The 12,909-nt window shown below is 46.6% G+C and overlaps 1 long non-coding RNA gene across 1 annotated transcript; it reads right to left on the bottom strand.

The window, feature by feature from the left end:
- Nucleotides 1-1,997: 1,997 nt before the first annotated feature.
- LOC149436343 (uncharacterized) lies at nucleotides 1,998-11,275 on the bottom strand. The gene is made up of 2 exons (XR_016308303.1): nucleotides 10,711-11,275; nucleotides 1,998-3,075 (listed from the first exon to the last, which is right to left on the bottom strand). It is a non-coding gene; the product is annotated as an uncharacterized LOC149436343 (long non-coding RNA).
- Between the last annotated feature and the right edge of the window lie 1,634 nt (nucleotides 11,276-12,909).

Consider the following 12,909-nt stretch of genomic DNA (forward strand, 5'->3'; position numbering starts at 1 on the left):
CCCCCCCATTGACTTCTCTATCACATCGAACAATGCTACCATCAAACCCGCCCCGCAGGCCAGAGTACTTGGTGTCATTTTGGACTCCAACCTATCCTTCCAGCCCCAAGTCCACTCTTTAACAAACTCGTGCAGACTCCACCTCCGCAACATCGCCAAAATCCGCACGTTCCTAACTCCAGAAACCACTAAACAGCTCATCCACTCCCTCATCATATCACGACTCGACTACTGCAACTCCCTCCTCACTGGCCTGCCTCGCCGCTGGCTATCCCCGCTTCAGTCCATCCTGAATACGGCTGCCAGACTCATTCACCTTTCCAACCGCTCCGTTTCCGCCACCCCCCTCTGCCAATCCCTCCACTGGCTTCCGATTGCGCAATGGATCAAATTCAAAATCCTAACGCTGACGTACAAAGCTGTCCACCATACTGCCCCGAACTACATCACTGACCTAATATCCAAGTACCGCCCAACACGCACACTCCGCTCCTCACAAGACCTCCTTCTCTCTAGTTCCCTGGTCTGCTCCTCCCATGCCCACCTCCAGGACTTCTCCAGGGTGTCACCCATCCTCTTGAACTCCCTGCCCCAACCCATCAGATTATCACCTACTCTCCTCTCCTTTAGGCGCACCCTGAAAACCCATCTCTTCAGGGAAGCCTACACCACCCCCTGCTAACTTGCCGACCTCCTCCACTCTTCCTACCACTCCATCCCCCACAGCTATCTCCTCCTGTGCCACCATCCCCTCCCTCCTAGATTGTAAGCTCGAAAGAGCAGGGCCCTCAATCCCCTCATGTTTTGTACTGTATTGGTATTGTTCTGTCACATGTTCTGTCCCCCTCTGTAATGTACAGCACTGAGCGAACTATTGGCGCTTTATAAATACTGTATAATAATAATAATAATAATAATAAAGGGTGGGCCAACTCAGTACTGAACCCTACGGACTAAGATTGGGATGCCAGTGTGCGTGTAAAGGCAGGTGTCCCAATACTTTTGGTAATATACTGTATATAGCCTGCTTTTCTACCTGTTTTATAGCAGGAGCCTAGGAGGAAGCCTCCATGATGTCCCCTGCATTCTTTAGCGCCCAGCACCCTTTGGCCCATGCTGTCGGCGTCCAGCAATAAGCATCAGCCCTGCCCTTTCTCTTGCGCCTCTGAGGCCGAAACCAGAAGCCTCTGGTGCAGAGAGAACATCACATCCCCCAGAATCATGACACCCAGCATCTTCCAGGCTAGCTGCGTCACATCCGGCCTCCAGGAAGGCACTCCCTCAGCACTGCCTGACCTAAACGCGCCAAGGATGGATGCCATTCTAACCAGCTCCTTCACTGGCACTGGAAAGAGGTAGAAGCGGGTACATTCCTACACCGATGCAGAGGGGACTTGAGGCCAAAAAGTAAAGAACTGCAGGTGAGGGCACATTTCCTGGGCAGCCCTTGAGACATGGCTTGCTGCTTAAAAAGCAGTTCTTCTAGTCAACATGCTTTTTCCAGACAGAGTAAACACAAAATGGCCATGTTCCTGTAGGACCATCTTAAGAAGCTTGAAGCAATGTGTTTCCTATCCTGGTTGAAGGAGCTCAATCGTTCAAGGTCTGTCCTGGAAGACAACCAGGGGGGAAAAATTATATACATTTCATTTGTGTACAGTGTTGCATGACCAAGCAATTGCTAGTTAAAGCTGCAGTGCTGAAAAGCAAAAAAGTTCCATGATCATGAAGGGGTTAAAACCTTCTGGAGATCAAGTGGTTAAAGTCTAATTTGGCCAGGTTTTGAGCCTCTCTGTTGGTCTGTTATTATAAAGACTTCAGGTTGATTTGTATTTTTATATAAAAGTTTTTTTTCCCAATGATATCCCTAGTTCCCATTCACATGGAATCTGTATACAGCATTGTTCAATTAAAAAAAATGCAGTTCCAAAGCCACCCATTTACAAATACCACAAATGCATAACAGTTCATAAGGAAAAAAAACTATTACTGCAAACTTGAGAAAGTACTTTAATAGTTTTCATTTTACATTTTAGATCTAAAAAGGAACACATGCAGCAAGTGAATATTAAGAATTCTGCTGGAACCAACTGTTTAAATTATATGTACAGAGAGGATTACTATCAAAACTAGTAACCTTCAGTGAGGCTATTTACAGAATTTACAAAAAAAAAAAAAGAAAAAAAAAGGACAAAGTGTATCACTACAACAAAGGCAACATGAAAATTAGCATACTGTGGTATTCTGAGACTTGTATCGAATAAAGCTTTCAGAAGCAAAAAGCTACCAAAAATACTCTTTCCAGTCCACAAGAAAACATGTCACCAAAGTAAATTTACAATATTAGGTACAGAAGCAGAATACCAAGGTGAACATTTAGAAATAGCATTGTACACTACAATTTCATAAAACTGAAGGGAAGAAACAAATTAACATACTGCCCACAAGTTTCACCTTTGAACCTTGAAAACTTCAGGTGACATCTGGCTGGTTGCTTTGGGCATGCAAATTAATATCTTTTCTTTCACGTCCAGATAATCCTCTCCCAAAGGGTGACCAATCACAGAGCTACCAGGGATATAGAAATATCAGCATTCTGTCCTGGAACTGCTCTATATAATAAAGACTTGTTTTAAATAACACTTTCATTCTTTGTCTTAAACCTACAATAATAAATCAATATGTTATAACATCTAGTTGAAGCCGTGTATAGAGTGGTACAACTCAAAGAGGAACAAAACATGATGGATCTCTTACAAAATGTAGGCAGTCTTTGTATTAAAAATGCTTCATCAGAAGGAAGTAAAAGCGTCCTGATAAATGGCAATTTCACAGGACACGTGGAGCTGAACTAAACAGAGCTGTCGTGAGGTGGTGAACTCCATCGTGACTGCAGATGCCGAAGAATGCTGTTCGATATCGTCCCAAGTTTTTCCTGCATTTCAAAAAGCTGGCTTCCAGAATATTTTCCAAGCTCCTCTGTAGTCACCAACAAAGAAAGTGTACTAATCTGTGCATCAAGGTCTAGGGTGGCTGCAGATTCCACAGGTGCTGTGGCAGATGCTTCAGGCAGGTCTGTAAAGCAAGCAAGGATTAGTTATGGTGAAGTAACTGAAAAAAAAAAAACTCATGAAATACGCCAATACTCTAGGGGTCACCATACATGTTACAATCTGACTGCAATACATCAAAACATAATAGGAGAACCTTCCTAAACTTTCCAGTCAGTTTGTATTCAATCAAGCCCTTGCATTACATAATTGGTAGATCCAAAAGAAGACTACAATAAGATATTGGCAGAAAGTCAGTGCAAAAAATGCCCATCAGTAGTTTGATTTGCAGAGACACCCAATGTGGTTGTTCAAAGGATAGGCAGGAGTCGTCTGCTTTAGTAGAACATCCAATTACTTTATTTCACCAAATACATTTTTTTATTATTATTATGAACTACCGCATCGGACACCTCAGCCAATCGAACTACCGAGAGCCTTTTATGTGCTGGCTCTTCCTATCAATGCGTTCACCCACCTGAGAACCCCCACAGAACGGGAATGTCCGAGGCATAGACCGTGTCCACACTGTGCACTAGGAATGCTGCATGTCCCCCACCCCCCTTGCTGGGTGACCAGTCAACAGCTGCAAGTCCATTTTGACCTTTTTCTTTTTATTGTGGAACCGTTTACCCTTGTTTCTGAATTTAGTACACGATAAGGGCTCTCCCACCTCCTTCTCTTTTTCAGTGGAAACGAAAGACCCCTGGTCAGCTCCTCAGGATATTTCAGTCTACAATGTTCCACCAAACCCCAGACCCTACAATAAGATTGTAATGTGTGTGGAAAGCTTTACAACTATCGGTGGTCACCTTTTTAGAGTCTCAATTGTAATATACAGTAGTATCAATGGTACTTGCACAGCACTGCCATACAGTACGTGCCTAAACTGGAAAATACAGGAATGGAAAGAGCTTGGGAGGAATGGTGGAACTAAAATCGCAGCAATCTGCTGCAATGTTGCAGGCTCAGAATTCATGGAATTACGCAGCCTGGATCAGACAGAATTAAACTGAGAACAGAATAGATAAAATGGCCTATAACCTGGACTGCTTTTTTTAAATTTTAATTGAGACAATCTTTAAATTAAATTTTAAAAAGCAAGAAAAATTAGCAGATTAATAATTTAAAGCCCCATAGCTTTAAGTACAGCTCACGGGTCTTAAAAAGCAGCTTAATCATTAAGCGTAGGTTCCACAACTTCGCAGTTCTGCGTGTCACGTTTGCAAGGGCACAGCTGCGTTTCCTGCAATCTTTTTTAAAAACATGGACGCACAGAAATCACATGGTGCTTTGACACCACTTTCCTTAAAGCAACACACTTTTTGTGCGGCTGCGGGAACGTGTGCGATTTACACACACAGTCCTATGGAAATCTATGGAAAGAACTAAAGATCAGAGTTCACAGAAGAGGCCCACAGAACCTTCAAGATTAGAAGACCGTTTGTGTGGAAGAATGGGCCAAAAATCACACGTGAGCAATGCAATGCGACTAGTTTCTCCATATAGGAGGCATCTTGAAGCTGTCATTACCAACAAGGATTTTGGATGAAGTATTTATTTTTTTTTGTATGCACGGATTATTACTGACATGTGGTGAAAACGCAGTTATTTACCTGTTAACTGTATTTCCAGGAATCTTCTAGGACAGCTTCACTTGAGAGATAGGGCTCCTCCCAGGAAACACCCGCTCCACCTTTTCCCCTTTATAAGTATCCTCTCTCCCAGTGGGCCCTCAGTATAAGAATATGACCGAAGGCCTAGGAGAAAGCATAAAATAAAAAACGGTAATAGAGACAACCCATCACAGGTTCATAACATACCTAGACATCAGTACATAATCACACAGCAATCGGGAGGGAGTTATGCTGTCCTAGAAGATTCCTGGAAATACAGTTAACAGGTAAATAACTGCGTTTTCCCGTGTCATCTTCTAGGACAGCTTCACTTGAGAGGAGTTGAATAGAAATACATACATTAGGGTGGGCCCCTTGCTTGTAGGACCTTCCTGCCGAACGCCTGGTCATTGCTGCCAATCAGATCCAATCTGTAGTGCTTAGCAAAGGTGGCGAAACTGGACCACGTTGCGGCTCTGCAGATCTGTCCGGGGGAGGCCCGCTCTTCAGGACCGTGCCCAGGTCCCATGTGGGGTACTTCGATGTGGACGGGGCTCGGCGCCTGGAGATAGCCCTCAGGAACCTGATTATCAACGGGTCTGCCGCCAACCTCAACTCCAGAAAGCTTGACAAAGCCGCTACCTGCACTTTAAGGGTATTAGCGGCCAGGTTCTTATCCGCCCCGGCTTGGAGGAATTCAAGCATTGTATGCAAGATGGGAGCCCGGGTTCCTCGTTCCTGTCCTTCCAGGCGGAAAATTTCTTCCAGACTTTATCATATATGGCGTTTGTTGATTTCTTCCTTCCGTCCAAGATGGTGGCGACCACTCTTTCAGACAGTCCCTTCTCCACTAGCCTGTCCCGTTCAGAAGCCACGCTGCTAGGGACAGCCTTTCTGGGTGAGGATGTAGCACTCCCCCTTGGGCAAGTAAATCGTGTGAAGGTGTATCATCCATGGGTCTGTTAAGCTTAGTTCCCTCAGCCGGGAGAACCATGATCTTTTGGGCCAAAATGGTGCAATCAGGATGACCGTGGCTTGAGAAGACTGGATCTTCTGTACCACCTTTGGTAATAATCTGAACGGAGGAAAGGCATAGAGGAGGTTTCCTTCCCAATGCTGGGCTAGCGCGTCTATCCCTGCACTCCTGGGGTTCTTCTGCAGGCAGAAGTATCTCTCCAGCTTCACATTTTGGCTGTTGACGAAGAGATCCGTAGAGGGGGTGCCCCATCTGGCGCATATTTGATTGAATGCTGGACAACTGAGGCACCATTCTGTCTGGGTGACCTCTTTCCAACTCAACTGGTCCGCCAACTGGTTCAGATTCCCTTTTAGATGCACCGCAGTGATGGACTCTAGGTTCCTCTCTGCACAGGTCAGGAGGGTTCCTGCCAATTCCATCAGCCTCGGGGACCTCGTGCCCCCCTGCCTGTTCAAGTATGCTACTGCCGTTGTGTTGTTGGATAGAATCTGGACTTCTCTCCCCTCTATCCTCTCCTGAAAAGCCGTAAGAGCTTTGAAGATTGCCGACAGCTCCTTGTAGTTCGATGATTTCCTTGAATTTTCTGCATCCCATCTGCCCTGGGCTAGGCAGTCTCCCATATGAGCAACCCACCTGGTCATGCTTGCATCCGTGGTGATCCTCACTGGGCTGGCTTGCTTCCATTTCCTTCCCGCCTCCAAGGTGTGGATGTTCCCCCACCACCTTAGTGATTCCCTCACCTTGTGAGTGAGGCAGATCCTGGAATTCAGACCTGCTTGGCTGCCATCTCAGTGGGAGAGGGTGTGATTCTGTAGTACCCTGGAGTGGAGCTGTGCCCATTGCACCCCTGGCATTGCGGCTGTCATGCTCCCGACTAGCTTCATTGTGGTCCTTACTGTGCAGGTCGACATCCTCCGGAAGGCTCTCGTGTCTTGCTGCAGTTTGAGAGCTTTTTCCGTTGTCAGGTATGAGCAAGCATTTGCGGAGTCAAGGATGTACCCCAAGTACGTGATCCTCCTGGAGGGTACTAGCTGTGATTTTTCCTCGTTCATCAACCACCCCAAGCTCTCTAGAAAAGATATCGTGCGTTCGACGTGGGACCTCAGGCCTCTTTCTGTATCTGAAAATAGAAGCAGGTCGTCCAAGTAGGGGATGATATTTATTCCTTCCAGCCTCAAGACTCTTAGGGGTTCCGCCAGGATCTTGGTAAATATCCTTGGAGCTGATGACAGGCCAAAGGGGAGTGCATTGAACTGAAACAGAATCGTTCTTTTTGCGCCTTCCAGCGCAAACCTCAGGAACTTCCTCGATTCCTCCCTTATCGGGACGTGCAGATATGCATCTTTCAAATCTATTGAGGCCATGAATGCTCCTGGCGACAAGAGTTCTTTTACCGTGTATAAGGTCTCCATGCAGAACTTCTTGGGTCTCACGAACTTGTTTACCTTCTTCAGATTTAGTATCATCCTGTAGGTACCGGACGACTTCTTCCTTAGGAAGAAATGGGAGAAGAACCCACTTCCCTTCTCTTCCTCCTCCAGCTGGCAAATCACATTCTGCCTGAGCATCCCTTCCAGGAGGTCCACCAATGCATCTGCCTTCTCCCTGTCCCTTGGCAGGGGTGTTGCGAAGAATCTTTGAGGGGGGGGCCTTAAAAACTCTATTTTGTAACCTCTGCGAACGGCCTCTAGAATGTAAGTGTTCTGGGTGATCTTCAGCCATTGTGTGTGGAAGTGCCCCAGCCTTCCTCCCACCTGGCTTCTCCAGTCACTTGGGCTGGGTCTTGGGTCTATTCTGGTTGGGGTTGAAGAGGAAACCTCCCCTTCCCCTTGACTCGTTCCTGCCCCTCCTTGCGCCCCAGCCTGTGCGCTGGCTTTGAAATCATCGTGTACTGCCTGTTGAGGAGAAACCCCTTTCGTCCTACTTGCCTGCTGGGGACTGGAAAGCTCTTCTTTTTTTTATCGGCCGACCTTTCCAGGACCGAAGTTAGTTCCGGCCCGAAGAGGAGTTTTCCCTCGAAGGGCAGACCGCAGAGTTTGGACTTAGAGGCAAGGTCCCCCTGCAAAGACTTTAGCTAGATAGCTCTTCTCGCGGAATTTATGAGCGCCGTTGATCTAGCTAAGAATCTGATAGTTTCTGCTGATGCGTCTGCAATAAAAGCCACCGCTTTTTCCAGTACAGGCAGCGACTTCAGGATTTCCTCCGCCGGGGTGCCTTGTTCCAGGTGCGAGCGGAGCTGCCCCAACCATACATCCAAAGTTCTGGAGACACACGTCGTCGCAACTGCTGGCTTGAAATTCACCGCGGATGCTTCCCATGCTCTCCTCAGGAATGTATCCGCTTTCCAGTCCATCCATTGGGTCATTCAGGGACCCGCTGTCCTCGAAGGACAGGTCCATCGCTTTCAAGATTCTAGAAAGGGGGGCATCTGGCTTCGGGCAGATTTCCCACACGGAAGCGTCTTCTTCCTTGAACGGGAATCGCCTCTTAAGGTTCTTGGGAAAGAAAGCCTTTTTCTCCGGCTCTTCCCATTCCCTCCTGATAGTGGACCATAGGGCAGAGTGCACTGGGAATGTGCGGCTGCTCTTTGTAGCCCTGCGTACAGCTGGTCATGGAGAGAGGGGTCCTGCTGTTCCTCCTCCAGATCCAGAGTCTCGTAGATCACTTTCAGAAGGCCCTCCGTGTCTTCTGCCTGAAAAAGGAATCTTTGTGCTTTTGGGTCATGATCCTCGACCTCGTCTTCCTCCGAGTCTGAAGTACTCAATGGTTCGGCTCCCCTTGCGACAGTTACCTGGTCCTTCCTCTTTTTCCCCCCCTGGGCATTGCCTGAAGTGCCCGGTTGGGGCTCGTCCTGGGCCGGTCCCTGCTTCTGCTCCCTAAAGCTCTGAAAAGTCTTGGACATCTCTTGCATCATGTTCTGTAAGAAATCCTTAAAGAGGGACCCAGACTCCTTTTTGATAAGCTTATCTATGCAGTCTTGGCAGAGTTGCTTCCGTCAGGAACTCGCCAGCCTCTTTCTGCAAGTGGCGCATTTCTTTTTCAGCTCGCAAGGAGCTTCTCTTTCCCCTCTATCCTCCTCCTGTGGGCCCATCTGGGGACAAGAAGACATAGGTATTCATCAACCGCGGAGGCTCCCCCCCCAGGGATTGCCCCCCGTGCACTCCCCCAACACCCTAAAAAGTCAGCAGTGGGGGGGGGGGGGGGAGATGAGGGTGGGGGTGCCCAAGGGTCCCAGAGGGGGGAGGGGGGGAAGGGGGAGGGGGTGAGTGGCGGCCAAATACCTTGCCGCAGGATTCCCCCGGCCCAGACAGATCTGCCTCCATCCTGCCGCGAACTCCTCCTCAGTGCGGCGGTTTTTCAGGGTTTGGCGGGCTCCGCCCCCTCCCTGGGATCCCTGCGCGCCGACCTTCCTCTCACGGCCGCAGGTGGAGAAGCGGCCGTGGTGTGGGCTCGTTCTGCGGTCCGCCGCCCATTTCCAACATGGCGGCCGCTGCTCCATGCTTCCTGCGCCGGAAGTGACGCCGTCCCGTGCCCGGAAGTGACGTGTTTGCGGCATCCTGACCCCGACAGCCTCACCCCCTGGCCATGCTGCCGGGATCCTGGAACAGGTAGGACTTACCTCAGCCCCCCCAGGGAAAGGCACCACTGCCCAGGTCGGCGGAGCGGGCTCTACCCCCCTGGAGAGCCCCGCTGGGACCATCCGGGGTCTGTCACCCCCACCCCGAAGGGTCTGTCCATAGGATGAGCCTGGCTGAAAACCCCCCCACAAGGTCCCTGCCATCCTTAGAGAAAGGAGGAAGGGGGGGCCTCAGCCAGGGGCCCTCTGTACCTCGCCAGGCAGCCGGGGAAAAAATAACAAACCGGGCGTAGCTCCGTCCTGGCCGGAGGAAACACTAATACTGAGGGCCCACTGGGAGAGAGGATACTTATAAAGGGGAAAAGGTGGAGCGGGTGTTTCCTGGGAGGAGCCCTATCTCTCAAGTGAAGCTGTCCTAGAAGATGACTCAGGAAAATTTTATGTCAATAGCACCTTTAGATATATATTTACCTAGAAAAACGGTGACGTTTTCAATACTTATTTTACCCGCTGTACTATTAAAACCTGTTGTTTTTTTTCAGGATTTGAGTGCAATGACTACACTTCTGCTTCCCCAGAATACCCTGAGAACACGACAGTGTCGTATGTCACGACAACAGACCCTCTCTGCACTCCAATCCCTGCCCATCAGAGCAGATCACATGCAGACAGTTTGCTCACAAAAACAAGGACACGCCCATGAGACACACCCACTATGCAGAAATGCAGCATTGCATGCTGGGAAATGTAGTTTCTTACTTCAATTATAGGGCTTATTTGCAAGGTGAAGCACTAGATTACATTAAGGCAGCACAAATGCTGGTCAGACATTTAGATGTCTATTTTCCAATGATTGCTGATGCATGCATGTTACCCTACGCCTGTTAACACCTTAAAATGTACTATGAATGCAGTTAGCCAGAAATTAGACCTATGACTACCAATCTCAAGTACGATCCCTATTCTTGCATGAGAGATTTTCCGCAAAAATGTATGGGTGTCAACTGTAGGTAAATTCAAATCTAACTGCAGATTTCAGTGAACTTAAGTCATTTGGACCAAGCTGGCATAAACAAATTTACTTCACTTAACAGATGAAGTGGATGTGAGCGCTGTATAAACAGGTATGTCGTCTCAGCCACATACAGCACTGTGTTCCAGCAGCTGTCAAATTGGACTGAGTGCTGCTCAGCCATTCACAGGCGGTTGGGTGCCCTCACAGTCTCCACCTCAGCCTGAGGAACCTTTGTATTCATTCATAGTCCCATAGCCTGAACACAGCAACGCATATGTAGCTGATGCTACATACAGTTTATAGAGGTGCTGCATCTGTTAATGATGTAAACAGTACATTTGGACTAGCTTGGTCCAAACTATTCAAAGTTCACTAAAACCTGGAGATCAGCTTTAAATCGCTCATCCCCAATAATCACACATTTTATGTTAAGATAAATCATACACAAAAGGTAAGACTTTTATCCTTCTCACCTTAAAAACTTCAAAGAGACGAGAGAACTGCTTTCCAACCAAGACATTGAAAACTTTCCCATCTTCTCCACTAAGACGGCTACAAAGGGGACAAATGTCAAATTATTACACACAAACTGATATACATTACCCTAAATATTTTATTGTGGAATATAATGTTCTACTTGAAGGAATATTCACCACTAAATAGTTCTAAAGATCAGAATGGAAGATTATACACCATGGGGTTGTTTTAGCTGAATTTGCTTGCCAAAGAGGTAAAGCACTCTGGCAGCTGTCCGCTCTAGTGTGAATTCAGCCTGAAAGGGTTTTGTTATATCTGCTTGATAAGTGCAAAAAATACCTGTTGATCTTGTTAGAAATCTCGTGAGCTGATAACTTACTGTGCACTCTGCTAACTATTATCTCTAAGGTGTACAGAAGCACTCCCCTCCGGTATGTACAATAAGAGAAGGACAGCATTCTGTAGTCCTGTCTTGTTTCTGCTGATACAAAAGGAAGAGTAGGCATTGTCATCCTACGGCAGTTTTGTTACTGGAGGATCATCAGGGAAAAAATAAAGGAAGAAAACTAGTGCAGCCACCACATCTAAGGACTAGAAAGCTGCAATATATTCATTTTTTTGTGGCTTAGATGCACTTTAAGAATAGGCTGTTCAACTAGAAAAGTTGGTATTGAGTGAAAACAGCTCCCCTTGTTCACTAACATTTATTGGCTAGGTATTTCTTAGTAAATCAATTCCTGCATCCACTGCAATATTCTGCACCGCAACAATCTGGAATGTTTCTAGCTCCAAAATGCAATTGTACTCACTTTGCAATTGCAAGATAAGCATCTGTCTGTTCTGTATGTGAGGTAGATGTGTCTTCCAAGGTTTCTAGTAAAGGCAAGAATTGAGCGTTTTCAGGATTAGCAGCCATATTCCCAAAAAACTGCAAAGAAATAAGAAGTCACTTAAAATAATCAGCCCAGTGGTTTGCTACAGTAGGAAATAAATTGTGTTTCTATATCTTACAGTTTTCTTGCTTAGTGCAGCAACTATAGATACAAAACGTTACACTTTTTATCTGCTTGAACACCAGACTGTTTCACCCCCTTCCTGCCCAGGCCATTTTTCAGATTTCAGCGCTGTCGTACTTTGAATGACAATTACTCAGTCATGCAACACTGTACCCATATGAAATTTATATCAATCTGTGAGACAGATAGAGCTTTCTTTTGGTGGTATTAAGTCATTTAGTCACAACTGTTTTTTTTGTTTTGTTTTTTGCGCTATATAAAATGGAAAAAAGTTTTTTGCCATTTCTTCATTTCCTGTCTGTAAAGTTTTGCCAAGAATATTTCTTCATAAATGTGGGCCAAAATACATTCTACTACATACAAACTATGGTATATACTGTATATCCATAAAATGATCAATTCTGATGTACTGACTGCCCAACTCATTTCTTGAGGCCCTAAAATGCTAGGACAGTACAAATACCCCCCAAATTACCCTTTTTTTCATTTTAAATCAGACAGTCCAAGGTATTTAGTAAGAGGCATAGTAACATTTTTGAAGTTGTAATTGTTCAGAAAATGAAAGAAAAAAAAAACATTTCCCCAAGTTGTCATTTTAAAAAGTTTTTTCACATAAGCAGCATGGGCACACTTACAATTACACCTCAACACATTCTGCTTCTCCTCCTTAGTATGGGGATAGCACATGCATGAGACGTTTTCACAACTTACCCACATGGGGGGGGGCCCAAAATCAAAGTAGAACCTTCAAGCTTTATAAGGGTGTAAATTAGGCATCTCATTTCCTCACTACCTCTCTCATTTATGTAGGCCCTGGAGCACAAGGACAGCAGAAACGCCCAAACGAATAGGACTGCCTGCATGGGGATGCACAGAACACCTGCTCCCAGTTTGACATCCTTGCAGGTGTACAGCCCCAAATGCAGACAGTGATTTCGGGGACATGCACCTGCACTGATGTTGGATTGGGAAAAGCGGCTGTGTCCATGCAGCTGTTGTGTCCCAATAATCAATGTGACTGCCTGCATGGGATGCACAGAGCACCTGTGCAGGTAAACATGGCCCTTGCACAAGGTATGCATCGATAAGCCCCTTGTGAACAAAACCTTACGTCAACACTGGGGCAGATGTGACATAGCGATGTTCAGGGACACTGACTGGCTGCACTGGTGTGGTAAT

The sequence above is a fragment of the Staurois parvus genome, unplaced genomic scaffold, assembly GCF_062004578.1.
Source record: "Staurois parvus isolate SC_StPar_1 unplaced genomic scaffold, SC_StPar_1.0 ptg001374l, whole genome shotgun sequence".
NCBI classification, from domain to species: Eukaryota; Metazoa; Chordata; class Amphibia; order Anura; family Ranidae; genus Staurois; species Staurois parvus.